This window comes from Emydura macquarii, unplaced genomic scaffold, assembly GCF_026122565.2.
Source record: "Emydura macquarii macquarii isolate MOO-44397 ecotype Brisbane River unplaced genomic scaffold, CSIRO-AGI_Emac_v2 contig_1253, whole genome shotgun sequence".
NCBI lineage: Eukaryota > Metazoa > Chordata > Testudines > Chelidae > Emydura > Emydura macquarii.
Window position 1 is genome coordinate 46,548,381 of NW_027131390.1, and position 27,974 is coordinate 46,576,354.

Below are 27,974 nucleotides of genomic sequence, written 5' to 3' on the forward strand. Positions count from 1 at the left end.
GAATCCACTCTGCCCCCGCCCCCTGCTGTGGCCCGATTTCCCTGCCCCAGCCCCTTGCTCTGGGAACCAATCCCTCCACCCCACTGTGCCCTGATTTCCCTGCCTCGGCACCTCACTCCAGGCACCAACCCCACCATACCCCAATTTCCCCATCCCAGCCCCTCACTCTAGGGACCAACCTCCTGTCCGCCCTGCTGTGCCCCAGTTGCCCCCAGCCCCGCGCGCTGGGGACCAACTGCCCTCCCACCCCACTGTGCCCTAGTTGCCCAGCCCCAGCCCCTTGCTCTGGGGACCATCCCCCCACCCTGCCCTGCCATGCCTCGGTTTCCCTGACCCGGCTCCAGGGACCAGCCCCCAACTTTGACCCAGCTCCTGGCTCCAGGGACTGACCAGGCCCCAATTGGACAGGCAGGCAGGCTCTGTCAACTCCTCCCAACCCAGCCCAGCAGGTGAGTCCCGGGAGGGGGGGAGGGAAGATGAGATGGAGCAACAGAAGGAGGGGGGAGAGGCAGGGCTGGGCTGAGGGCAGGGCCTACGCTGCCAGTTTTCAGCAATTAGAAAGTTGGCAGCCCTAAGGGAGCCTGGATTGGGATGAGAACAAATTCTGTTTGTATTGTGGGAGGTGCAAGAATTTAAGCAGCCACTCAAAGAGACTGATTCAGACAGCAACACACACACACACACACACACACATACACACACGTTCTAAGTAAATGGGTCACACACAGAGGCATGAAAAACAACATCAACAAAGGGTGCTAAAGCTAGGTTCCGAGGCCCCGATCCTGGTATTTAAGTGCCTAACACCCACACTCCAGGACCACCTTTATATCTCACCACCGAGGGTCTAATTCTGAAAGGCGCTTAATTGATTTTGTGGTGTATAAAGCCCACACTGGCAGTGACAGGGTTACAGGGAGCTGGAGAGCCCAGTTAGCCCATTCTGTGGCAGCTGCAGGGAGAACAGGTAATTGAAGATTAGACCCAGCTGGGAAGAACCCAACTGGGTGGTTCTTGTAGGGTGTTCGTTATACAAAGGAGAGAGGTAGGGGGCAGTTCTTGTTTGCTCTGGCAAAGGGGCTTGCCAGAGGAACGTGTACCTTGGGATTGTTCCTGAGGGGAGCTGGGGAGAAGGAAGTGAATAAAGCAGGCCAGGGAAAAGAAAGATGGCAGGGCAGAAGCCCTGAGAGTCAGTAGCTTGTGAGGAGTTTGGCCTACAGAGGGAAAGCCCCGAGAGGCAGTTCTCTGTAGCAGAGCGAGGAGGAACTCTGCAGAGCCTGGGAGAGGGGAGAAGAGTCTGGCAGACTGAGCCCTGGAGAGGGGAGAAGAGATTTTGTTCTGTTGAATTTTTGGGGTGGGCCTTGTTACCCTCCAAGGGGTGAGCACTGGCTGGAGGGTCAAGCTACTGGGCAGACCGCCAGAGGACCACGGTGAGGCAGAAGGGCTGCAATGCTGGATCTTGCCATGAGGAAGGACTCTGAGATGGTGAGTGTGGCAGACTTAGGTGCATAAGTCATGCAAACCCTTTTCAAAGTTTTACTCCTTGATCCTCATAGCTCACAGGATTATGAGGTTACTCTCTGGTGGGTAGGGGGTACTGAACTGTGAAGGAAGAAGCCATGCGCACACATGTACCTTCAGTGGTGTAAATCCAGCAGACTTTTAGCAAAGCAAAATGACATATTTAAATGTAAATTTGAACCAGTATAAAAATTCTCCTTTAAATGTACTTTTTAGAATTGTGGTGCTGGGTAAGAATGAGCTTGTTTTATCTAAAGCACACAGCATACTAGGCTAAGTATATTGTAAAGTGCTTTTAAATGACTATCTCATAAGAGAAATGAGACAGTATTTCCTGAGTGTTTTTTACCTTTTCATTTGCATGGAGTAATTAGCAGAAAAGCATGCATTACAAGGGCTCTTCTGTAAAGCTAGTAAGACACCTAGGACTATAGGCAGTCTACAGTCATTTGCACAAGACTGTCTTACTCCACTTGGTTAAATGTATGCTATTTGTTTTCATAGCCATGCTTTAAAACTTTGCTGGGTGTTTCCTGTGTGGCATAAAACTCCTTACTTAGCTCAGTGCAGGAGGGAGAATTATATAATCCCTAGCACTTCAATATGTTCTTTAATGTACTAAAGCAAGCAGTGGGTTGCAAATTTGAATCACTCTTAATAACACCAGGCTTGAAGCATTAGCCTGTGAATTCTGTCTTGTGAGAGTTTGGGGGCGGTTGGTCAGAAATCAGCTAGTACACGTTATGAGAAGCTATTTTATCCCTGAGCAGTACACACACACAGACACCCAAAGTGATATTCATGCCTGCACAGTGGCCCAGTGCAGAATCCATGTGCCTCTTGCTTATTTTGGGGACATAACGGTGCCATAGGCCTTGGGCTGGTATAACATTCTGGGGCGGCAAGCTAGATTAGTGAAGGGCTCTGTCATCTCTTTCCCTGCAAGCTGGGGTGCCTCACAATGCTTTGCTATTGCAGCTCCCAACCTAGGCGCCTCATGAACTGCTGCACAGCATGTAAGTCGCACCCTGAGTGTCTATGTATGGTCACAGCTCTGGTCCAGCAGCCTGTCCGCAAACACCAGCCACGCTCTGGCTTCCAGCAGGCTTGGTTACGACTTGCAGGGTGACCCCAACACACTCCTGGATTTCCACCCCCAAAAAGTGTGTTCTCCTCTGTCCAGCCATCTCCTGTCATCTGCACCGGCGGGGATGAGGCTAACAAAATAACTGCCTCCCCTCCTGCGCAAGACCTTTGGTGGGAAGAGTGCATTATCTTCTTTCCCTCCCTTGCATGCTTTAAAGAATGTTAGTGTAAAGATAAGAAGTTTCAGGGTGATGTTCCTGCCCTCTGTAAAGTAATCCTCTAAACAACAAACGGGCGGGTATAATTGTATTCGTATAGTTGTTAATATTCATTTTATAGTTGTTAATGTAATCAAATAAGGGTCTATGGGGAGTTGCTGGGAATGTATACATTTACATACTGTTGTGGATAAAAGGATTGTAAAGTAACCACCTCTTCACTCACTTGCGGCATCAAGGTGGAACGAGCAGGCAAGAAAGGGTAGCCATCGACTCAATCCACCCCCAGGACAACCTGTTTGTTATTTCTAACATCTTTTACAGTCAGTCACCTTTTGAAATGCGTTTTCCCAAGAGTTGCTCCTAGTTAAGTTTCATTCAAACAGTAAAGAAGGTGATGTGGTGAAAGAGGTTGCACGCTGTTTCTTCTCACCTCTGTTGGCTGAAATGCAGGTTTTCCTTGTCTCCGGTCTTCTGCTTTGCACTGTCTGAGGAGCCTATTTACAGCTTATATGTAAATTGAGGTAAACACATGTGCCTTTGTTTAAGATCTGCTTGATCGGTCCTGCCTAATCAAGGCTACTTGGGTTTGAACATGTGCTACCAACATCATTCAGGGGGAATTCATAACTTTACATATAATGTTGCTAAACACTTAATCATCTTATTGACCAGTAAGTTATTAGTTTTCCAGTGATCTCTCACAAGGAATATTTTGTACAAAGATTATTACAATGGAGTGTAGGGTGTGAATACAGGGGTGCATTCCACCACAGTTGGACCTCTACACAAGGGTGACTTTCACTTGAAATATCCCTCACCTCTCCTGTGTTAACGCTGGAGTGTGGCAGCAGACTGGCTGTGCTTCCCAGCAGGATGGGAGAAAGTGCTGAGGACCTATGGAAAGAGCAGTAGGTTTCTCAGATCTGCTTATATAATGCTTCTCATCTGAGAATGGTGAAACTCTGCACAAAGGCGCAGAGTGCTACATCCATTTTCCAGACGGGGGGAACTCAGGCTAGCCAAGGCCCAAGCTTCAGACTTGGGTGCTTTAAGTTAGGGATCAACATGAGGAGGCCAGGAAACCGCTTGTCACAGGGCAGCATCTCTGTTTTGAACCAGACCAGAAATGCTAATATGGAGCCTAAGGACCACTTGGGTATACCCTAGCAAATAAAGACTAGGAATTACAAGGTCTCCATTCTGAACCCAGTGAGAATGGGCTTTGATATTATTTAGATGTATTATCGTAGCCCATAGGACCAAGACCCCATCGTGTTAGGTGCTGTACAAATAGCAAACAAAAAAGACATTCCCGGCTCTGAAGAGCCTTCAGTCTAGCTATAAGAGACAACAGAGGGAAACAGACAGATGGGAGAGCACAAGGAAACACTGAGATGCTATTGTCTAAATAGACAAGACATGTAGGGTGTGGGGGAAGGGGCAGCACACACCAGCAGAGTGATCAATGGGATGGCAGCAAATGGTGCATTAGTTCCCCGTTGTGGTGGTGGGGGGACACACACGTGTGGAGAGGCTGTGAGGGAGCGGGGGGTGGGGGGGGGTTGGAGCAAAGAGCCAGTCAACACAGGGCACAGACAGTCCGCCCTGCGTGCAGCTCTCACTGCAACATCCGGGGTTCCCTGCTTTGGCTGCTCCCACCAGCTGGAGCCTCTGGTTAGCTGCTCTCTACAGCTCTCCCCCAAAGCCATACGGTGAAGTGGAGGGGGAAAGAGGTGCCGGGTGGGTCTTAGTGCCCCCAGTGTGCGGGTGGGTGGGAAGTCCCTGCAGAGTGCTGGGTCCCGGGGGTGGGGCAGGAGGATGTGGCGGAGGAGGGGAGGCAATTTTGCCCCCCTTCCCACTAGTGCAGCAGTCCCTGCTGTAGCTTTGGCATGGCTGTGTTATCTCCGAGTACCATGTCACACCGGTATTTACTGTGGAGTGAAAATAGCTGGAGGTCTGCCGCTTTAGTCCATTGCTCTGTGACATGGGTATTACTTGTCCGTATTTCCATAGTGCCTAGGAGGGGGACCCCTCGGGGCTAGGGGCTGTTCAAACACTGAACACAAAGACAACGGGCTTACAATGGAAGCGTGAGAGTGGGCTGGAGGCAGATGGACAGACAGGGCACTACAAGGGAACAATGAGCCAGTCCCAAGGGGCAGTGGTCCCAGTACACCAATGGCCCAGCCATTGTCTGGTTTTTTTTTTTTTTTTTGTAGCCATCACAGCAAAGGCGAGTTTTGAGGCGGGAGTGGAAGGTGGCTAATGAGGTAGCTTTGCGGATGTTGCCGGGGGGGTGGGGACGCCTCTGAAGCACAAGCTGCAGCATGGGAGAAGGCACAAAATTGTTTCTCAAAATTTAACAAGTGGGTCTTGGGGGCTGGTGGCATGGGTGTGGGGTATAAGAGGCTTGGGGAGACTGAGGTGAAGCCGCTGCTGTAAACTCTTGCTCGGCCTCTGCCCCCAAGGCCCCACCCTCACTCTGCCTCTTCTCGTCCCCACTCCACTGCCTCCTCCCCATTGGGATCTCCTTGTCTGTCCTGCCCTTTAAACTTACCAGCATCTGCCTGACCCAGGGTGTGTGGGAAGGGTCCGGCATTCAATCCCAGGCTGTATAGTTGGGGGGTGCAATCGCTTGGCAGAGGGCCACTAGATTTATTTGAAAGCCCCACAGCACCCCAGGCACCATCAGCATGAACCCTTCCTAGCTACTGAGGCTCGTCCCATGTCCTGGGATGCAAATTACAGGGAAGCTCCAGAAAGCAATAGCACGTAGGTGTCTGAGAGGTGTGACAGTCTAGGACCTGAGAGTAAGAACCACCAGTTCAATGGAAGTTAGGAGTTAGGGCTGCCTGCCCAAAAGGAGTCCTTAATGCCCAAAGCCCTGGGATGGTTGATGTGAATTTGGTACCTATCTCCTTTGGCCTGCAAGTGTCTCAATTCTTATCCTCATCAAACCTCAGCCTCCTGAGACTCAAGCAGCGCTGATTCCTGTTCTTGTTCCAGCCCATAACTGAAAGGGGCTGCAAGGAAAGGAGTCCCAAATGTCTTAATAATCTGGCTTTCCGCTCCGTTAACAACAAGTATGTTGAACATGCAATGTTAGAGCTGCATGTACTTAAAGATATGATGAACTGGACAGATTAGGGTGATGAAAGGAACTCTGTCTCCAGCAAAAGCTATGAATTCTCATCTCCGTGGGTCCTGGGAGCCAAATTGAACTGACAACGCTGTTCTGTCTTCCTCCTCTCTTGTGTCTGGAGGCCAGAAACGGAGCATTTCTAGAGCAGTGGAAAATCTGGCCTTTCAAAGAGCAGACCCACTAAATTGAAACTGACAGAAGCTTTTGCTCTAGCCCAGAGGACTTGACCCAGGTAAAATAAAATTCTCTCAGCCTTTTATTGCTCCCCCCACCCCCCCTTCTGCTAAACTGACTGGCACCGGGAGACAAAGAAACAAAATTTCACTGAGCTAAAAGTTTGCAGTTCGGCTGCTAGAGATTTAGAGAGTCAGCTCGAAATGAAAAAGGGAAAGCTGTATAGTAAGTGTAATAGTTTACCAGAGTAAAGAGGAGGGATTAGTTAAAATTCACTGCACCTTTCATACTCCTGGCCATCTCGCATCAACCCTGTCTTGCACAAATCTTTTCTGGGCTCTTCTGAAATATGGATTCTTGGCTTGAGTTAGATATTCAAGCCTTCTTAGAGGCAGAACGCCACCTGATAACCTAAGGCTTAAAGTCCCTGTGAGGTGCAGCAGATCACTGCTGGAGGATGCTAGCTGAAAACGATACTGTGAAGGCCATCCTAGTACTAGGGCATCCTCTGACAGTCTCCTGAATCTACCCCTTTCCTCCTGCTGGGGTGGGGCTGGCACCTGTTGTGTTGGATAGATGATACCGTGTTCCCAGGTGTGTGAAGCTATGTACCGCGACACCCCTGGGTGGGATGTGGGGAGCAGGGATCAACCCAGGGACCTCCAGAACTAAAAGCGTGAGCCTCTATTGCCTGTGCTCAGAACACCCAGCCACGTCTGTAGGAGTCTCATAAGTCTGTGTGGCCCGGCAGCTACTAGTGGGTGACAGCACCACCTGAGTCACCATAGCAGCCTCGCATTTTAGAATTCTTTTATTTGTTCTTCAAGACGTATCCAAAAGCGGGAGGACAAGTAGTTAAAACATTTAAAGCTCCGTGTTTAATGAAACATCACTTTAACAATGCCTGCTGTTGTCCCTCTTTCTCTGTATCAAGGATTTTAAAGAGGCAGCCCTTCGATATGACAGCTCAGCTGCCTCTCTGCGCCCATGCCACCTGTGCATCTCAGCTCTTGATGTAACGGAGAAGGAAGTGTCATGTGGATGGGTTGTCTAAGGGACTTGTTGTCAGTATTCCCCCTGCTTCAGGCTAGATGGTCTGTTGTTGATTGGTTTGGAGTGGTGGTGGTAAAACAAGGTTACTTACCAGTAACTGTTGTTCTTCGAGATGTGCTGCTCATATCCGTTCCAATAGAGGTGTGTGCGCGCCCCGTGCACAGATTCCTGGAACTTTTTTCCCTTCGTGAGCCCTGTAGGGTTGGCTCAGGCACCCCCTGGAGTGCTGCGCTCATGCCACGGTACATAGGGCGCTGCCGACCCCGCGGGCCCTCGGTCCCTTTTTTCTGCCGACTCCGACAGTGGGGATGGATGGTGGGTGTGGAATGGATATGAGCAACACATCTCGAAGAACGAGAGTTACTGGTAAGTAACCTTGTTTTCTCTCTTCAAGTGATTGCTCATATCCATTCCATTATAGGTGATTAAATAGCCCTACCTTGGAGGTGGGTAGGAGTCAACGGTGAGCCGCTCTTATCAGCACGGCCCTGCCAAAGGTCGTGTCCTCTCTCGCCTGTTGAACGATGGTGTAGTGGGACATGAAGGTGTGGACCGATGCCCAGGTCGCTGCTCTGCAGCTGTCCTGCAGGGGTACTCGTTCCAGGAAGGCCGTCGATGAGGCCTGAACTCTGGTTGAGTGCACTGTCACAGGTCCTGGAAGCGGCACCTTCGCCCGCTCGTAGCATGTTTTAATACAGGCGGTGATCCAGGTGGAGATACGCTGGGTGGAGACAGGTGAGCCTTTCATCCGGTTTGCCACTGCCATGAACACCTGTGTTAACTTCTGGAATGGCCTGATCCGCTCGATGTAGAAGGCCAAGGCTCGTCTGACGTCCAGCGAATGCCACCTCCGCTCCTCCTCCAAACCGTGTGGTTTAGGAAAGAACACGGGGAGGAAGATATCCTGGTCATAGTGAAACTGAGACACCATCTTAGGTAGGAACGCCGGGTGGGGCCTCAGTCAGATCTTATCTTTATAGAAGACCGTGTAGGGGGGCTCCGAGGTCAATGCTCCTATCTCGGAGACCCTCCTAGCCGATGTAATGGCCCCCAGGAAGGCTCCCTTCCAAGAGAGGACGAGCAGCCGGCATGTAGCCATGGGCTCGAAGGGGGGTCCTGTCAACATGGCGAGGACCAGGTTCAGATCCCAGGGAGGGACCAGGTCACGGACCTGCGGGTATAGCTTCTCCACCCCCTTGAGAAACCTGACTGACATGGGGTGGGAGAACAGGGATTGTCCTTCCATTGGCTGGTGGAAGGCCGAGATAGCTGCAAGGTGCACCTTCAGGGAGGCCAGTGCCAGACCCTGGAGCTTTAGCTGGAGCAGGTACTCCAAAATCACCTGTGTGGGCAAACAGCTCGGTGGGATACCCCGGGACTCCACCCAACAGGTAAAACGCTTCCACTTCACCCGGTACACCACCTGGGTAGAAGGTTTTCTGCTGCCCAGCAGAACCTGCTGGATCTGTATGGAGCAGGCTTTCTCTCCCTCCATCAGCCACAGAGTCTCCATGCTGTCAGGTGGAGGGAGTCCAGGTCTGGGTGCAGCAGGTGACCCTGGTCCTGGGAGAGCAGGTCGTAGCGCTTCGGGAGCGGGATCGGCAGATCGATGGACAGATTGAGCAGTATGCTGTACCAGTGCTGCCATGGCCAAGCTGGCGCAATCAGTATTATGTCCGCTCTGTCCCTCTTGATTTTCAAGAGAACCTTGGGTAGGAGCGGGATGGGGGGGAAACACATACATGAGGGTCCCCGTCCAGTCTACAAGGAGTGCATTGGAGAGGGAGCCCGGCTCGTGACCCCGGAGCAAGCAGAACCTCAGGCACTTCCTGTTCCGGGACGACGTGAACAGGTCCAGTTGGGGAACCCCCCACTTCCGGAAAATTGAAGTCACCACCTCCGGGTGCAGTGACCAGTCATTGCGGGGTAAGAACGACCTGCTGAGGCGGTCCGCCTCGTCTTTCCTGACCCTGGGGAGGTGAGAGGCAGTTATGTGGGAGTCGTGCCTCACAGGGAAGTCCCAAAGTCAAGTAGTCTCCTGGCACAGAGCCGAGGAGCGCGCTCCCCCCTGCCTGTTCATATAGAACATGGCCGCCGTATTGTCTGTGAGGACCTGAACCATTCTGCCCTTCAGGAACCTGCGGAAGACCTTGCAGGCCAAGCGGACTGCCCTGAGCTCCCTGACATTGATTCTTTCTTCCAGTGACCAGAACCCCTGGGTGCTCAGGTCTTTGCTGATGTGGCCCCCCCATCCCACATCTGAGGCGTCCGTTATCAGTCACTGAAGGAGCCAAGTTTCTGAAGGGGACACCCCTCAGAACCTCCCCCGGGTTCCTCTGCCAGTCCAGGGAGGACAGTACCTGGGTGGGAACCGTGACCACCCTGTTTAATGAATGTCTGGCTGGTACATATACCGAGGCCAACCACCCTTGGAGAGGCCTGAGCTTGAGGTGAGCCAGCCTCACCACATACGTACATGCTGCCATATGTCCCAACAGCTGAAGGCAGTGCCTGGCTGTCGTCGTGGGGGACCTGTGCAAATCAGTGATTATGGTGGCCATGGTCTCGAATCGAGGCTGTGGGAGGAAGGCTCTGGCCTGGGTGGCATCTAGGGTGGCCCCTATGAACTCTATGTGTTGCAGCGTGGACTTTTGCTCGTTGATGAGCATCCCCAGTTTGGTGCATGTCGCGCAGGTGAGTGCTAAGCTGTTCCTCATGTGGGCCCTGGACTTGCCCCAGATCATCCAGGTATGGGAAGATCTGGACCCCCTTGCCACCACCGCCACACACTTCGTAAAGATCCTGGGGGCTGACGAGAGGCCAAAGGGCAGGGCTGAGAATTAGTAGTGGCAGCCAGCTACCATGAACCTGAGGAACCTTCTGTGATCGGGGAAGATAGTAACATGGAAATACGCATCTTTGAGGTTGAAGGCAGCATACCAGTCCTCTGGATCTAGAGTGGGAATAATGGAGGCTAGGGAAACCATGTGAAACCTGATGCGTCTGATGAACCTGTTCAGATGACGGAGGTCTAATATGGGCCTCAGGCCCTCCTTGGCCTTGGGGATGAGGAAGTATCGTGAGTAAAATCCCCTTCCCCTTTCCTGTGGAGGAACCTCTTCCACAGCTCCAAGCAGGAGGAGGGAATTGACTGCCTGTATGAGGAGTTGCTCGTGAGAGGGGTCCCTGAAGCGGGTTGGGTTCGGGAGGGGAGCGTGGGGGGAGGCCGTGAGCTGGAGGGCATAGCCCCTGAGGACTACGCCGAGGACCCAGCGGTCTATGGCGATGGTTTCCCATTCGGCATAGTATGGCCGGAGCCTGTGGGCAAAGGACCGGGAGAGATCCAGGGGCAATGAAGGAGTGCCACCCTCATGCGCACTGTCAAAACCTTTTTATTTCCGTTGTTGCCCTTGTTTGGGCCTTGTTGGGGCCCTGCCGAGGACCCTGGGCGGTCACGGCGATTGGGCACCCGGAAGCGATCCCGACCCCTCCTAGTTTGAGCAGGTCTGGGGGCTGGCCTGGGTGGAGGCGGTGGCTGTCTCTGGACCTGAGGCCAAGATTGGTGTCTCGTGGCCTGCGGGGTGTATAGCTCTAGGGACCTTAGAGTGGCTTGCGAGTCTTTCAGGGCATGGAGCTTCTCATCGGTTCTCTCAGAAGAGGCCAGTGCAGTCAAATGGTCTTGTTTGAGAAGAGTCCTGTCCCCTTGAACGGGAGGTCCTGTATGGCTTGCTGGACCTCCTAGGATAAGCCTGAGGACTGCAGCCAGGAGTAGCGGTGCATGACGATGGCCGAAGCCATCATCCTGCTGGCGGCATCTGCTGCATCGCTGGCTGACTGTTATGCCGCATTTGCCACTGCCGCTCCTTCCTGGGTCACAGTGGCAAAGTCCGTGGCCTGATCTGGTGGAACCTCTGCAGTAAGGATCACAGGTTGAGGTTATACCTCCCCAGGAGTGCCTGGTGGTCAGCGATGCGTAGCTGCAGTGCCGCAGTGGAGTACACCTTACAGCCAAAGAGGTCCAGCTTCTTGCTGTCTTTATCTTTAGGGGTGTTGCCCTGGCTGCCCTGTCGGTCGCGCTGGTTGACAGCGTCTACAACCAGTGTCCCCGGGGCAGCGTGAGTGTATAGGAAGTCAAATCCTTCTTTGGGGACATAATACTTCCTTTTTGCGGCCTTGGAGGTGGAGGCCACAGAAGAGGGGGTCTGCCAGAGGGCCTTTGTGAGTTTTATGACCCTCTCATGCACCGGCAGGGCGACGTGATGGCCCTGCCAACCCAGTTGACCCGAAGAGGGGATCTGCCTCCTCAGACATTTCTTTGAGGTCCATGTTCAGGTTTCCCGCCACCTGCTTTAGCAGGTCCTGGTAGGCCTGGAAGTCAGAGGGGGGGGCCTTACGGTCCCTGGCCGCCGCCTCATCTGGGGAGGAGGAGGAAGACTGTGGGAGGGGCCCTGTGGAGGGTCCCTCCTCAGGGTCTGAACCCTCATCAGAGGGGTGATCCTGGTCCGGTTGACCCGGAGGCGGGGATGCTGGCTGGGCCACCGAAGAGTGGATGAACGTGGTGTCCTGGCCCATCTGGGTACCCCATGGCCCCCAGTACGGCCACTGCCAGGGGCCTTGGGGCCACACCATTGCTTGCATCGGTGCCTGCAGTGGCTGGCGTGCCTGGGATCCGGAGCCGCTAGACCGGCGTTTGCGGCCCCAGGGTGGTGAACGGCCCCGAGATGATGATGACGATGAGCGCCAGTGCCGACTTCTCCGGTGCTGTCGGGGGGACAAGCTGCTGAAGGAGCTGAATGTGGATCTCCTCCTGTGCCTCGACCTCTTGCGACGACGCTTCCCACCTCGGGATTGGGAGCGATGCCGCCTGTGTCTCCGTGAAGCTGAGCAAGAAAGTGATTGACTCTGCGGTGCCGAGGCAGGCGGTGCTGAGGCAGGTGGTGTGGTAATGGGCACCGTCACCCGCGTCAGAGGCGGGGATCGCTCCGGGCTGCGCACTGGAGTTAGGGATTGGTGCCGAGCGAGGCTCTGTACCGAGGTATCGGAGTCAGAGCTACGACCCCTGCGTGAAGCGGAACTGGATCGGCGTCGACTCGCGCGTTTGCCTCTTGACCGCCCTCGGTGCTGTGGTGTCAAGGAGCTCGACGACTCAGAGTCGGAGCTAGGAAGGGAGCCCGCACTCTCGACCTTCCTTGACCATATGGGGGGAGACCTCGACTCCTGTCTCCGCCACCCACCGGGGCAACCCAGTGCTGGTTTACCCCGAGACGCCAGTCCCGGAACCCTCGGCCAAGGGGGGAAGGGAGGCGTGGCCAGGCCCGTGAGGGTGCGTGCTGCCGCGAAAGCCTCTGGCGTTGATGGCCCTTGCAGGGGCGCTCCTCCACCCTCAGGAGTTGGGGGAGGCTCTCTGCGAGGAGATGCTGGTGCCGGAGTAACCTCCACGGTACGTGGCTGGGGCATCTCCTGTGGCGCTCCCTGCTGTACCGGTCGCAGGGGGGAGTCCGTGTGTGCGGCCTCAGGCCGCTTCTTTTTCTTTGGCACTGCAGACTTCGGTGCTGGTGGAGCGCTCTGCATCGAGGAGACGCTCGGTGCCGCCAGCAATCGCGATGGCTCGGAGTCCAGGCGGAGCGCGGACTCCATCAGGATAAGCCTTCAGCCGGGCGTCCCGCTCTTTTTGGGTGCACGGCTTGAAGGCCTTGCAGATTTTACACTTTTCTCTTCTGTGCTCTCCGAGGCATCGGAGGCAGCGGTCGTGAGGATCACTCACAGGGAAGACTTTTGTACACACGGTGCAGGCTTTAAAGCCAGTGGAGCCAGGCATGGCTCTAATGTAGCCCCTAAGGGCACTATCTGCTATCTAACTTATCCGCTATTCACTTGCGATCTATCAACAATCAACTAACAAAGAAACGCACTAGAATGCTAAGGGAGGCTACTTGTGATATGCAAGAGGCAGACGTTCCAGCAACCGTCACAGGTGGAAAGAAGGAACTGAAGGCCCGCGGGGTCGGCAGTGCCCTATGTACCACGGCATGAGCGCGGTACTTCAGGGGGCACCTGAGCCGACCCTACGGGGCTAGCTAAGGGAAAAAAGTTCCAGGAATCTGTGCACGGGGCGCGCACACCCCTATATTGGAATGGATATGAGCAATCACTTGAAGAGAGAATACCTAATTCTCTTGCAGTTTTTTGTCCATGGATCTCAAAGTACTTTACAAAGGACTTAGGTGCTACTATCCCCATTTTCTAGATGGGGATATTGAGGCCCAGATAGCAGTTACTTGTCCAGGATTACAGCAGATCAGTGGCAGAGCTGGGCCTAGTATGCAGGTATCCTGAGAGCCAGGCCGGTATTCTATCCACTGAGCAATACTGTCCCTGAGGTCACCCCTGCTTTTCACTGGTGTAACTGAGATTTGGGCCCCTAGATGTGCTGCTGCTTATGTCTGGCAAGTCGATGTCTAGATTGTTAAGCCATCTGACTACTGCATCATTGATGATTGTTAGGAGTTTCAGTCCACCCTCCAGTCTTCTAATTGTGCCCTCCCATGAACATAAAAAAGTACTTCCTTAAGCACAGACATAGATTGTGTCTGGCCTTTGCACAGCATGGGATGCGGTAAGGGTGTGGGAAGGTCCCTTGCATTACCCCTTCTCTCCCCCTTGCAGTGTGCATACATGCAGCCCTGCACACCTGTACTAGGGCCAGGGGCAATCTAACCTGTGGATTTTGGTGTCCATTTCTACAAGCTTACTAGCACATGAGCTGCCCGTGTCTAAACAGCAGCAGAGGCTGTTGGATAGAAATGATGAAAAATAGGTCTTGGAAGTCTTAGGTTCTGTGAAAATGGGAAAAACATTCCTGAAGCCATTGTTTGTGCCCTCCAGGGGGCTGTACGAATCTTCTGGGCCTTTTCTAATCCACTCCTTTTCCCTCTTCAGAGAGTTTGCAAAAGGATTATTACTTCAATGTACTTTTGTGGGTGTGTGGGTTTACGCAAACAAGGAAGTGCTATAGACAAATGATGCTTTAAGGAGATGTTTGTTATTGGATTGTTAATCAGGAAACCTGACATCTACAGGCCATGATGAGTGACAGTCACCTGCTGCATACAAGTCTGACAGTGGCTCCGGCCGTGCAAATAAGCACCACACGCTTCTACAAGAAGATCTGCCCTGCTCCAGAAGAAAACACCTACACCTGGAGTTCTGCCGACACAACTGTCTCATGACATCCGTCTGCAGCAGCCGTGCCCATGAGCTACGTTCACGTCCAATGCTGCTGGCCCGGTGCCAATCTTGGACGACGAACAGTTAATCAGGGCCAATAGCTGTGTCCTTGCTGGGTGGCAGCAACTGTGGGATGGAAAGAGGCATGCTGACAAATTTCAGAAGCCCTAACTTCTATCCACCTGGGGTGCAGATCCTGGACAGGCGACTGACTGGAATGGTCAGAGCAGCGGAGCAGCCGCAAGGCAGAAGCATGCTTCAGTCCAGCGTGTTGAGGAGAGCCCACTGTGAAGACTGGAGGGTGGGCTGTAACAGCTCGCTACCCCCGGGGCAGTCAGCGGGCTGAAGAACGTAGACATCGCCTTGTGACATACGAAAGAACCAGCACTCCCGGGGGGTCTGGTTCTCCGTGACACTAGTGAAAACCAGGGGAGACTCCACTGAAATGAATGGAGTTATGCTGGTGTACAAGATCAGAATGGGGCCATTGTCTCCTTAGCGGTGCTGAGCATCCACCAGTCCCATTCTCAAGTGGGAGCTGACCGAAGTTCTCAGGGGTCAGGCCTTTAATGTCTGAAGGGCTGGTGTTTGATGCCTTTATTTCTGTTGAGGAATGCCCCACTGCAAGTGGTCCCACTGTGGCCAACAGGAGTAAAGGCTCTCCAAATCTACCTGTAAACCATCAGCTGTGGCTTATGGGGGTGGTAATGGTCATGGAGCTGTTTCAGAGTCTGGGGCGGGGAATTGCTTTCTGTAGCTGTTAGTATAATGCTAGCTTGTACACGGCACTTCTCCTTCACGCATCTCCACACCCTTTACAAAGGAGGCAGCATCACTATCCCCATTTTTCAACTGGGAAAACTGAGGCACAGGCAGTGACGTGTCCAGGATCACCCGGCAGGCCAGGAATAGAACCTTCATCTCCAGGTCCCAGCCCAGTGCACTATCCCCTCGACAACACTGCAGCTGAGCCCAGGAAGTGTGTCCTTGGGAGATGGGGTGTTTGGCTGCATTCGCGTGGGTGTCCGTTAGTTTAAGGGAGAGACGCTTGTGAAATGATGTGGCAACAAGTCCACAAAACGCCCCACGTAAAAATAACAGTTGGACGAAGCAATTTGTGTCACTGGAGATGGCAGAGGCCCAGCTCTGACGAGAACATGATCCAACTCTCTGCCATCCCTTGTGACTGGTGGCCGGTGGCATGTGTACCAAAGATGGTATGCGGGCTGATTTTGAATGGCAAACAGCCTGCTAGTCCCATCAGAGGCACGCTGTGGGGTGGATTTCACTTGATTTCCCCCCTCCCCCTCATTTACTGCCACGCCATGCATGGGTGCAGTCTGTCTATCTGAATCCCCACTGACGGGAAAGCCGGATGATCTGCAGGGGCAGCGTGTCCTCCAGGCTCATTAGGACGTCCCTGCCTTACCTGTGCCCAGCTCCTGCGCTCGGCTGCCAGACTGTTCTGTAAGGATGGCCCAGCTACCTGGCTCTGGCTCTGCCCTGGCTCCTGGTGGCTTCGGCCCATGTGCTCCCCTGCCTGCTTTTGGCTGCGGTGTCCCTGTGTCTGAGTGCCCCCCGCCAGCTGAGAGGACACTCTGCAGCCAGGGAGGGAAAGGGACCACCTGGGGGAGGATGGGCAGGGCCCAGAGTAGCCGGGGGTCCAGGATGGAGCTGGATCCAGGTAGATTTTATGGTGGGGCCCCCGGTAGGGGAGTAGGAAAGAACAGCGGACACCTGACAGAGCAAAGGCAAGGCCCTTGCAGGCCAGATCTGGCACATGGGCAGCCAGTTGAAGAACACTGCCTTATAATTATCTCCTTATGGCAACACGACGTGCCTTGGGAATTTACATAGCACATCCCATGCAATCAGGAATTATCCACTGCTGGTTGGCAAGCGACTAGAGAAACAGTGGCAGATAGCAGTGACTGCCAGCAAACACAATGGCATTACGTCTTCACACAGGACTCTTTTCTCAATAAGGGGGGAGCAGGGGCTGGTGACAATTCCTCCCCCATCCTGCAGACAGTTGTTCCCTGGCTTAACGCTATGCGTGGGACTGGTCCCACTGAATGCTTGAAGGATCAGGGCCTTAGGTGTAGTGCGTGTTTCCCACAGGATGACCGTGATGTCTCTGGGCCAGGAGGAGAATGGTATTGTTGGCTGAAGGTGGCTTCTTGGCCTGCTCATTGCACAGTCATGCTTGTCTTGAAGTCCAGAGGACAAACAGTGGAACTGGTGTATCCTGCCTGAAGGAGAAAGCTTCCTGACATGGCTGTAGACCAGGGGTAGTGAATTATTTTTTGCCAAGGGCCAAATTTCTTGCTTAAGGCATAGTCAAGGTCCAGATTCTAGAGAAACAGTTTTCACACTGCAAGTGCCCCTGTTCAACAAACACACAATGCTGTGCATTAGTAATATTCCCCATTGCTTATATTTGTCGTGCATTAAATGACAAATAAAATCAAACCGCTGAATAAGCGAAAAATAACTTCCAAGAAAGCGATAGCTCAAATTAAGCAGATAAGGAATTGAGGAGAACCAGTCAACCGTTAATTCACAGTGCAGTGTAGGAGATCGCACTGTGAGAAGGTGAAAATTAAAAAAAAAACACTGATAAAGATTTCACAGTCCATTCAAAAGTGTCTGATGGTCTGGCTTTGGCCTGCGATCTGTCCCGGCTATAGACTGTAAATGCAAAGACAGTTCTCTCTCTCTGAAGAGTAGCATCTCCTACTGTAAACAAAAAGAATTGTGCTCTTATTTCACAATCGCTTTTCCAGTAGTAGGTAGGGTTGAAAAAAAGTGTAGCACGTGATGAAATCCTTCTGAATCTCTTTTTCAGTTGGCTTTCTCTCTCACCTGTTTTCTAAAGTGGCTCTTCCTTCAGGGCTCTGACAGTCCAAATGTTTCCCATGCCTGGCTTTTCTATCACACACAAAAAAATAAAAACAAACAACCCAGCATGACCCTGGCTCAAGTTATTCATCAAATGGAGCCTTCAGATGAAGCTTCCCCTTCAAGATAAGCAGGACTGGGATTGGGCCAAACAGAAGTTGGGGCTGGGGGGGGGGAGTTCATTGTCTCTTCTGTACTAGGAGAGCAAGGCAGTTGCCCAGAAGAATTAAGGGGCAGATTTAACAGTATTTAGGTTCTTAAAGATGTAGCTAAGCAAATAGAGGAATTTCCAAGCACTTTTCTGAAAAATCCCAGTGGGCACCTATCTACACCTTTAAAACACCGGCAGTTGCTCTCCTCCATAAACCCAAAGGTGACTTTCATACCGTGCAGTTTTGTAGCCTTCACTTTACTTTTAGCGCATGTGAAGGATGCTGGACTGCCCACCCTGGAGTGTGGCATACTGTTTGTGTACAGAAGATGTACAAGGCAGAGAGAAGCCATGTACGCATCCCTACACTGCTTGGCCACCTAGAGACCCTCTAGGAAATCCAAACTCTGGATCTAAACACTGAAGAGTCTAGACCCAAGTGCCTGCTGGTGTATGTCACAGTGTGGCCACCAGTCCATCAAGAACTAGATCAAGACATTGGCATCGTTTGATGACCCAGCATCAAATGTCTTGCCACTCAGATGTGGTGAGGATGATGTTAACTTGACACTGTTCTCCAACCCCATCTGTTTTCTCCTGTGTCGTTACCACGTGGGATTCTTACTCAGTGCGGAATCTCCCCCCCCCCCCCTTTTTTTTTTTTTTTTTTTTTTTTTTTTTTTTTTTTTTTTTCAGCTCCCCACTCCTAGAGCCCAGTTCTTTGGTTTAATGAGCAAGTCCATTTTCCAGGAGGGTGAATGTTCTACTCCATAGACCGCATCAACATCTGAGCTCTGCTGGGGTTTCGACAAGCAGGAAGTCTGCCTTAGCCGGAAGTAACTAGTGCTATGTGATAGACACTTGCTGACAACTTTGCAAGGTTACAAGCTGTTAGCTGTAGAATGGCATATGTAGCCCTGTCAAAAGCAAGTAGCTCTTGGCATTAGAGCATGTTATAATTTTAATTAATCCAAATCTGAATTCTTTGTCAATGAATGATTTACAATGTGGTCTCTTCAAGGCAGGAACTCTCTTACGCTGTGTTAAGTGCCCGGCACAAAGGAGCCCCTGGGACCTCCAGATGCTACTGGAATACAAATAACCAAAAAAAAAAAAAAAATTGAGATTTTTACATCATGCAAAATTATAAAGAGAGTAATTTCGAAATGAGAAATAATCAGGTTCCACATAAGATTTGTGCACTGGCAATTGTTAAATACAAAGTACTTCTGTGTCTTCAGAAACCATATGCTGTTACCAAGAAACCAAACTTTTGAAAAGACCCCCCCCCCCTTCCCTGAGGCAAAGTTGAAAGCAGAAGTTGCAAGCAGAACTTGAAACCATTTTTTATGAAATTGTAATGGCACCAGGCTGAGACCCTCGCCTGTCACTGATCGGTATTGTCTCGCTTCTTTGTACTCCCGTCAGTCTGTCTGCATCCATTTGTCTCTCGTCTTCTACTCAGATTGTAAGCTTCTTGGGGTGGGGACTTTTTGTACCCTATTTGCACAGTACCTAATACAGGGACGCCCCAATCCATGACCAAGATGCTATGATGATTTTTTTTCCTATGGAGTTTCACATGTTTGTAGGATTTGTTGGAAAAAACAGAACCATTTTTGCAGGGCAATACACCCCTTGACTACCCAGTCTTGCTGGGCAGACTTTTTTGCTCAAAGATCAACCAAACATTTCACTACAGAAACATGCTTTCTTCCTGTGAACACATGGGGCCAGATTTGTCCCTTGTATAACTATACTGATATTAGTGGAGTTAAATCAGCTGGCCCTCAGTGTCATTTGCAGAGACCAGGATGATGCAACAAGTTGGGTATCGTGGAAGGAGAGGCAAGTAGCATGTTAGCAGACAATGACGCTATTAGTAGTGCAGTAGTACCCAGCAGACTGTAATTAAGCCTGCATTTTTGTATGGGTCTGAATGCTGAGCAGTGAGTATTCTGCATTCTTGTACCAGATATGGACTGGCTACAACGCTTCCTTTATAGAGCGATACCGGAGTTACGTCTTCAATGAGAGCCTTTAATGCACTGCCAGGGATATCTGCTGTGTGCTCTGATAGGGTATATTATATATGGTGCTCCTAGTGGCTAACCATTGTAGTACTGTTTATGTCTCCCCCTTTAAATTTTGCATTCCCACTAGGTACCAAATCACTGTCGTGTATCCTGGTCTCTCTCTGGCGCGCAGACAGCAGGGAGACAACATGCACTGCCCTATTCTGGAAGCAGGGTGGCTGGCGGTTTGCAGTGAAGCAGAGCAGCTCGTGGAGCTATGGGAACTTGTACCACGGCTGAAACAGCCACTAAGGAGCTTTGCCAGGGTGCAGGTCTGCCCTGGCCATGCCCCTGACCAGCCCTTTTCTCCTCCAGCCCATCCACACCCTACTTCGGTTCCACCCGCCGTGCTCAGGACTATGTGATGCAGCCTGGCCTGGGAGTAGGCGTCCCCTGAGACAGGGTGCCTGTTTTCCAGTGGAGAACTGTGCCTGCCTTGTAGCTCCTTTGGGCGAGCTGAGTTGCTCTCAGGGTCACAGGGCAATGATGGAGCTGTCTCTTAAGGGACAGTCTGGGGGCCATGGTGCTTCAGTGGGCGCTTGGGAGACCTTGGTATTTCTGGTGGGTGTCATTTTGCCTGGTGCTGCAGGGAACGTAGGGCAATGCTGCTTGCACCCTGCTGGATGGGAACATGTATTGCCAGAGCAGCAATGTAGGGTGGTGTGAGAAAGACAGAGAAGGAGACTTTGGTGGCTTTTTATAGGTGGATTAACCACGTTTTCTAAAATATTACTCATTACAGAGTTTCTTAGGGCAGGTCAGAGATTACATATTCCTCATAATAACTGTAATCAAATCTGCGTCCTGGACCAGCTTCCTCTCTCCAGTGCTAGGGTGAGCGTTGTCTTTGTGCTGCTCAAACCAAAACCCCAGATACAAGCACAGTTGGGTGTAATCTGGATGCAGCTCTGAATTTTGCACTGTGAACCAATCTCTACATTGAAATATGTCCAACTGTAAAATAAAATACAACAGACTCAAAGGAAGGATGATCCTGTGTTTAAAGTCCTGGAGTGGAACTTGGGAAATCTGCCCACCCCAGAGTTTATGATCGAAGAGGTTAATTACCCTCCTTGTTTGAAAACTTGCATTCTTTTTCCAGTTTGAGCTACACTGACTTACACTTCAAGTCATTGGCTCCTTTGTCTGCTAGATCAGAGAGATCTCTAGTATCAGAGATCTTTTCCCTGTACAGGAATTATATTCTCTCTTAATTTTTTTGATAGGCTAAAATAGATTGAGCTTTTTTTAGTCTGTCCTTATAAGGTGTGTTTTCCAGACCAAAAACCTTTCTCATAGTTCATCTTTGAACCCTCTCCAATTTTTTAACATCCTGTTTAATGTACAGACACCAGAACTGGACACAGTATTCCAGTAATGGTCTCCCGCATGCTGTATACTGAGGCAACACAAGCTCCCTCCTCCTGCTTGACATTTCCCTATTGAGATATCCAACTATTGTAAGCATTGTTTTGGTCACAGCATTGCAGTGGGAGCTCACATTCAGCTGGCTATCCACAATGACGCCTGAGTCTCTTTCAGAGTCTCTGCCTTTCAGACTACAGTCCCGCACCTTGCAGATAGGACCTACATTCTTTATTCCTAGATGTTTGACCTTGCCTTTGATTGAATTAAGTCATGTTGGTTAGTAGTTTAGCTTTCCAAACTGTTCAGACCTGTCCTTATTGTAACTTATCACCTCACGGGTCTCTCTCATCTACAAGCTTTATGAACAATGACTTTGTCTGCAATAGTTGATGATTCCCCCTTGACAACTATAGCTCAAGATCTGTTAGGCAATATTTATTCCATTTAATATGGGCTCTACTACTTATGTGTAAATTTGTAGCTGTATGTGTATTTGTTACCATGTGTTTTGTACAGCACCTGGCACAACGGTGGTCTAATCTCGGCTGGGGTTTCTGTGTGCTACTGCACTACAAATAATAAGCGTACCTTTGGCAAACTTGAGTTTTTGGTACCATATCAAAATAAACACAATGAAAATAAAGAATGCTTATTAGAACCTAACAAACTGCAGTAAAACTCTGTCTATAAACTCCCTTTAATTGGCCATTTAGAGACAAACCCAATGACATTTAGAAACGTATTCCAGCAGTGTTACTGCTAATTAAGGCAGAGCTGGGGTGAGCCATTAGCCTCTCTTCCAGTTTAGATAGTGACGAGAATATAAATAGAGCAAAACCTTGGAATCATTCACTGGAATAAGAGAAGTCTCTGGATGAGATTTCAGAGCTGAGCTGTATATGATTACCAAGAAGGAAATATAAGGAAAGATGAGCAGCACAAGGAACTCTGTTATGGCCAACTTCAATTCTTCTCCTTTTGGGAAGAGTTGCTGAACTATGTTGAGGAGGGTGTTGGGGAGAGGGGGAATGCTTAGGGGAAACAACACTGTGTTTGAACATAACTGGGCGCAGGGCTAAATTGTACCCATCTGAAGAACTGAAGCTTGGTTTTAGGGGCCTAAATTGCATTATATTTCTACAGGATTGGGATGCTTAACTTAGAAATTCCCAGTCTAAAGTCTTAGCCTGGAAAATTAGAGCGTCTCTCTGCAATTGCAAACACCAGGATATATGCACACTTCCATTCCAGGCCTAAACCCAATGGGCTTAGCTGTTCAAAAGTATTCCCTGAGTTGCATGTGCTTACTGTTCCAGCATGCAAACAAACCAAGCGAGTAAGCAGGCAACAGCTTGTCTGCCATGTGAAGCACAGGCACGTCTCTTGGGGAATGCATTTCACTGTACAACTAGTGCAGGTTTCCCCCGAACGTGCTCATGCAAGTTTTTGAATCTCACATGGAAAATTCAAATACAGGAGTGTTTGAGAGCACTGTGGCTTTTGGAGCTCCATGCAGTACTTTCCCCAAGAATTGAAGTTGGGGGGGTATTTGAATTTAGAGGGGCTGTTTGGTGCAGATCACAGACTCATCCGGGTCAGGGCCATGTCTAACACACTCACGTTACTGGGTAATAATCCTGTTACGGCTGACTGTTTGCTGCATGAACAAAAGCAGAGCAGCTGGATTCTGGCCATTCGTGGGGTGGGCGGTGGGTAATGGCAGCAGGGATCTGGCCCTGCGTATGCAAGCGGTGACGTAACATCCTTCTTTTCTCTTAAAAAAAGGAAATTTAACACAAGCTGTGCAGGGTTCATGCTGAGATCTCAGCCGAGTCAGGAGGTTGAAAGTGAAAGACTCACCCAGGGGGAGGGGGGAACTGCAGCTCAGCTGCACTGCACCTGTGCATTTTCTTAAGGCATTAAAGTCATTGAGTAAAGCACCAGGCTACTTACATGCCAGAGCGGTGTGTTTGCATTACCTGACTATCATGTGGTTCAGATCTCATCCTTGATACAGACGCTCCACAGCGAGAGGGAGTACATGGGCAACATCTGTCTCAGAGCACTTCAAAACTTTAGCTGCTGGCTCCTTAAGAGAGGCAGGTGAGAAGTATTATATGGGTGCAGAAAGATGGAGAACTAGACTGTGCCCAGGGGTAAGGCTGTAGTTCTGTTGCCCCAGGAGAAGAAGAGAGCCACAATTCTCTACCTGTCTCCTCCTTGCCCCAGGAGGGCAGTAACCTGATGCCCTGAGTTAGCTGAGAGCTTGGAGCCACCCCTCCTTGCCCAGCTGTGGTGGCGGGGCAGGGCGTGTAAGAAACCCCTTAGGCCCCGGCAGAGCGTGCAGTCAACATGCAATCTAGCTCTAAGTGAACTGACCACGGCGCACAGCCACGGCAGAGCCCGGATTGCCAACTCCCAGGGCTCCACTAGGCCACGCTGCCTTTCAAACATACTCTCCACACGTTCTGATTAACCCGCTCGCTTAACCTACACGTAGAAAAGGTGATGAGAGGAAGCTGTCTCCTATGTTCCTTTGCCCTCCTTTACCACACGTTCCCAGTCTTGCGTGGGCTGAAGCCTTCCTCCGTACTCGTTATCCACACTGCAGTCTAAGGGGTGACTGCAGCACAGGCAGACGTAGCATGGCTAAAAATAGCGGAGAAGAGACAGGGCCACAGGCTTCTGTGTGAGCTGTACAAACCTGCCGAGGAACCCTGGGTACGTACTTGTGTTGCTAGCCCGTGCCTACACTGCTATTTTTAGCCATGCTAGCATGGATAAGGCTGGCATTGCTGTGTCTATGTGAGCTGCAATGACACCGAAGATTGCAGTGTAGACGTAATGTTAGGCCAGCGTGGATCTGCAGTAACGCTCTCTCCAATGCAGGAAATCCATGTGTACTGCTGGGTTTATTAGTGAGCCCTTAAAATGGTGGCATGCTGTCAGCCAAATGAATGCTGGGAGGTGGGAGGGGGCGTGCACAAGGAATCGCCATAGCTCTGAGCACGTACAGTGCTCAACAAAGGTTATGTGGTACGGCCAAGGAAAACCCAGATCTTTTTTTTGTATAATCCTGGTGCTAGGTGAAGGAAGGCTCAGACTAAAGATATATTCACCCCAATACGAAGAAACGTGGCTGGTTGTGAGGTCTCCGATCATAGGACTCTTCCTGCTGAACCAAAATTCGCCTCCACTTCTCACTGGCAGCAAAGCAGGAGGAGCCCATTACTCATGGACAGCACTGACTTCTCAAAAAGCCTGTCTAGAAGAAAAACGTTTACCTTTCAGTGCCTGGCACTGCTGCCTGGAATACCCTCCCAGCACCATGCTGCTGCCCCATTTAGGCAGCTATTTTCTCATGCGGGACTAAACCACTGCCGTCTCCAACTTCTGTTTTTCCCAGTGCTCGGTGCCCTGGCTGGGCATTGATTTTGCATACAAATGGGAATTCCTGCTGTTCTTAAGTGCTGGAAATGGGAGCCTCCTCACAGTTTCTCTCCGGCTGTGGCAATGCACCTATTCTCCCCTTTACAACAAAGGATGCCATCTCTTCCTTCTGAGATTATCTGCCACTGCCAGGTGATGTTGAGGAGGTTTTTCTGCCTGCAGACAATGGGCCTGATCTTTCTAGGCCAGTGTAAATCCAGAATAAATCCACTGAGGTCAAGGGGCCAGAATCTGGGCTGGCATACTTTGATGCAGCTTCATTAAAGTGGAGCTGTGCTAATCTACCCCAGCTGAAGATCTGGCCCAATGCACTTTTCCCAGGAAGTCAGACCCCCTGGGCCAACATTTGCTCTCATCTGCTCTGGTATAAATCCAGAGTAACTCCATTGACTTCAGTTGAGTGACATTCTGAATTCACCCTAGTGCAGCCAAGAGTAATATGTGGCAGATAAGGACTTCAAAAAGCTTTCCTTTTAATATTTTACTTACCCAATACTAGAATATCATTGCAGCCATTTTCATTACATTCTGAGTAATACCCCCTCTAGTTCTTTCTCTGTGAATTTGTCCTATGAGACCAAGTTTTTTCTTTTTTCTTTTCAGTGAAACCCTAATGAACTTGGCTGGCTGAACTGTAGTTCTTGCCTTGTTTATGAACCCAGGTCTCAGTTTTGGATACTGCTTTGAATATACGGTTCTATTCATTTGCACCAGCAGGGTATAAAACACGAGGGGCTATATTTTCCCATACAAATGTGTGTGCGCATGCACATGCGTGTACCGATTTGCACACCCTGTGGAAGGCAGGCAAATAGATAACACCAGTACTGGGCCTGCACACACTCGAAGCTCAGGTATTTTGTCTGTTATATGAACCATTTAAGGAATATTTTTAGAAAATAAAAAGGGGACCATTTCTTTTATACCGCCACTTGTGATGCCATGTGCTTTAGTTCAACTGTGCAGGTCTTAGAGTAAGCCATTAAAAACACTTACAAATAACCTAAAACTTTGGTTCAGGGGCCATCTTTTTGTTCTCTGTGTGCGCAACACCTAACACAACGGGCTCCTATTCCAGTAAGGCTCTGTGGCACTATGGTAATACAAATAATAAACCACATTTCCCCATCCTGCATGCGCCATTGCCTGGCTCATCCACTCATTAATCCATCTCCTCAGGATTTGTCTTCACATTTCAAAGCCATAAGCCACTCCAGACAGCCTCCGTTTTCTTAAAACCCACCTGGCACACAAATCTCTTCCCTCTCCTGCAAAATGTTGACGGACTCTTTTGAAAGGTGGCACGTCCAGCCCATTAACCCTTCCTGAGCCCCAGGGCTGGTGAGATCAAGTTCTACAGGAGAGAGAACTTTTCTGTAAACATCTCATGATTTAGGAGTCCAAGATCTTATGCTTTTCCAGAGCTGACAGTGGGGTGCATGGGAATCCCCACTGGTTTAAAGCAGAGATCGTTGAGTAAAAATTAGTGTATTTTGAAAAAAAAAAAAAAAAAAAAGGGGGGGGGGGGGAATTGTATTTTCATTTTGCTGAAAAATTTCATCAAGAAAAATGTTTCATGGAGGGACGAGGTTGGGGAAACTCACCTTTTTCCACACTGAAAAAAAAGATTAAAATCAAAGGAGGGGAACATCTGACCCCCACCCCACCAGTCATAAACGCTTGCAAGTTTTCTGTTGGAAAGAAGAGAAGCTTCAACCAAGATGACAATTTTTCCCTGTAAATGTTTGTTTTGGCTGATAAGCCATTTTTTCATCCAGAGAACTCTGCACCGAAGCCCACGTGAGCAGCTGTATTTAAAGCTGCTGTTTCCAGCCCTGCGAAACGGCCAGAGATCAAGTTTGGCGGCGTGAGGATGGGTGGGTCCTCAGTAGCAAATGCTTTCACCTGGCCTGGGGACAATTGCTATTTTTCTCCAAGCTTCTGAGGAGGCTTCCTTCTGGGGGCTTACCAGGGAGTCTGAGAGGGAAGCTGGGGGCCTGAGACTCAGAACCCCGTGCCCTTGTGACTTCCTATGGTGGGGTGGGAGCCCTGGTTCAAGGACTTGCTATGGCATCCGATGCGGAAGGATATGAGCCTTAAGAGGGCCCATTAACAAAGGTCTGACACCCAGGAGTGCTGAGGAGAGACTGCTCAACATCGCCTAGTTCCAAGCAACAGGGAAGAGAATGTGCATGAGAGTCTAGCACCAGTCACGTAAAATGGGTCAGGGTTACAAAAGGCTGATGCCCCACTTCTTATCCATTGACTCCTGGTACGGGGCTGACGGGCTGCTGCTTCTGGTGTCTTCCCCTCCTTAGGCAAAGGCCTTGTGTGGCAAGCTGGACAGAAAGGCCTAGCCACGGTGGGTACCTGGCCTGCTTTGCTGGAGCTGCAGCCCCTGATTAGCCTCCTGCAACATGCAACGGTGAAGCTGCCTTTTGGTAAGAGGCTCTCTGACCAGCCGTGAGGCAGCTAGGCATTGGGCAGCGGCAGAGAGAGCTGGCAGCGGCGAGAGGGACCTTCCAACAGCCCGGCTGTGTAGTGCTGTGAGCCAAAACTAAGAGGAGCTGCAACCCAGCTTCCAGACGGGGGGGGGGGGGGGAGGGGGGTGTTCCTTGAAGAAGTATTGTTCCTAATGTCAATGTCTCTAATGTCAAGGCTGCATTTCTAACCCACTCGGCCGTGCTGGCTCCGAGCAGGGAATGTCAGCACCAGATGCAAGGTTGTTTCCTGTTTGGCAAATCGGTCAAAGGTCACTTTTGGTGGCTGTAAGCCCAAAGTAATCTCCTCCCTAAACTAGGCCTCAGGGTGCAGAACTGTACGGTGGGGGCTGTTGTATCATTAAAATTAATTGAGGTTAGGCAGCTGGGCACATTAAGCGCTGATGGCTCTGGAGTTGCTCAAATGATTCATCCTTGCCTTCAGGGCGCACTAAACAGTGGGCTCATCTCACGCAGCTGAGTGGTTTGCACCACAGTCCCACGGGGCTAGAGACCAAGGCCTGGTCTACTCTAAACTGCTTTATCCACAAAGGTCAGCTTTTGTCGACAAAACAGAGCTGGTGTTCGCACTGCAATCATCCCCAGCCCACCCCCTGCCGACAAAACTGCCCTGTTTTTTCGACCAAATAAAACCACCTTGATGAGAGGCGTAGGGCTCATGTCGGCTTAGTTAGGGTGATGCAGTGTCAATGGAGGCGCTGCGTCCCCCTTACATCGGCTGTGGGGCTGACATTCTTGTCAATTTCACTTCTCAAATTGACAAGAGAGCCCCCCTGAGAGCCGAGCAGCTGGTCTCCGCTCCAGGCTGCCAGTGGGGCGAGAAGCCTGGACGTTTCTCGACCCGCTCCCGGCAGGGAGCCCAGGGCAGCTTTGTTGAATTCATGACTTATTTTTCTAGTGCAGACAAGGCCCAAGAAAAGCCGGACTGGCCTGTAGAGCGGTAGGGGGAATTCCACTTTGCCTCCAGACATCGCTCACTGCATGAAACGTAATTGTCCAAGAACCTCTTCAACCTAAATTAGCCTTAGCAGACTAGGATATTCTCACCATCTTTGTTCTCCATACAATTTGGGGCTGTGGGGAATAAATATTTCTGGCACTAGA

The 27,974-nt window shown here is 50.7% G+C and overlaps 1 long non-coding RNA gene across 1 annotated transcript; it reads left to right on the forward strand.

Moving 5' to 3' along the window:
* The first annotated feature begins 1,022 nt into the window (after positions 1-1,022).
* LOC137153398 (uncharacterized) lies at positions 1,023-26,840 on the forward strand. The gene is made up of 2 exons (XR_010919792.1): positions 1,023-1,485; positions 24,006-26,840. It is a non-coding gene; the product is annotated as an uncharacterized lncRNA (long non-coding RNA).
* Positions 26,841-27,974: the final 1,134 nt, after the last annotated feature.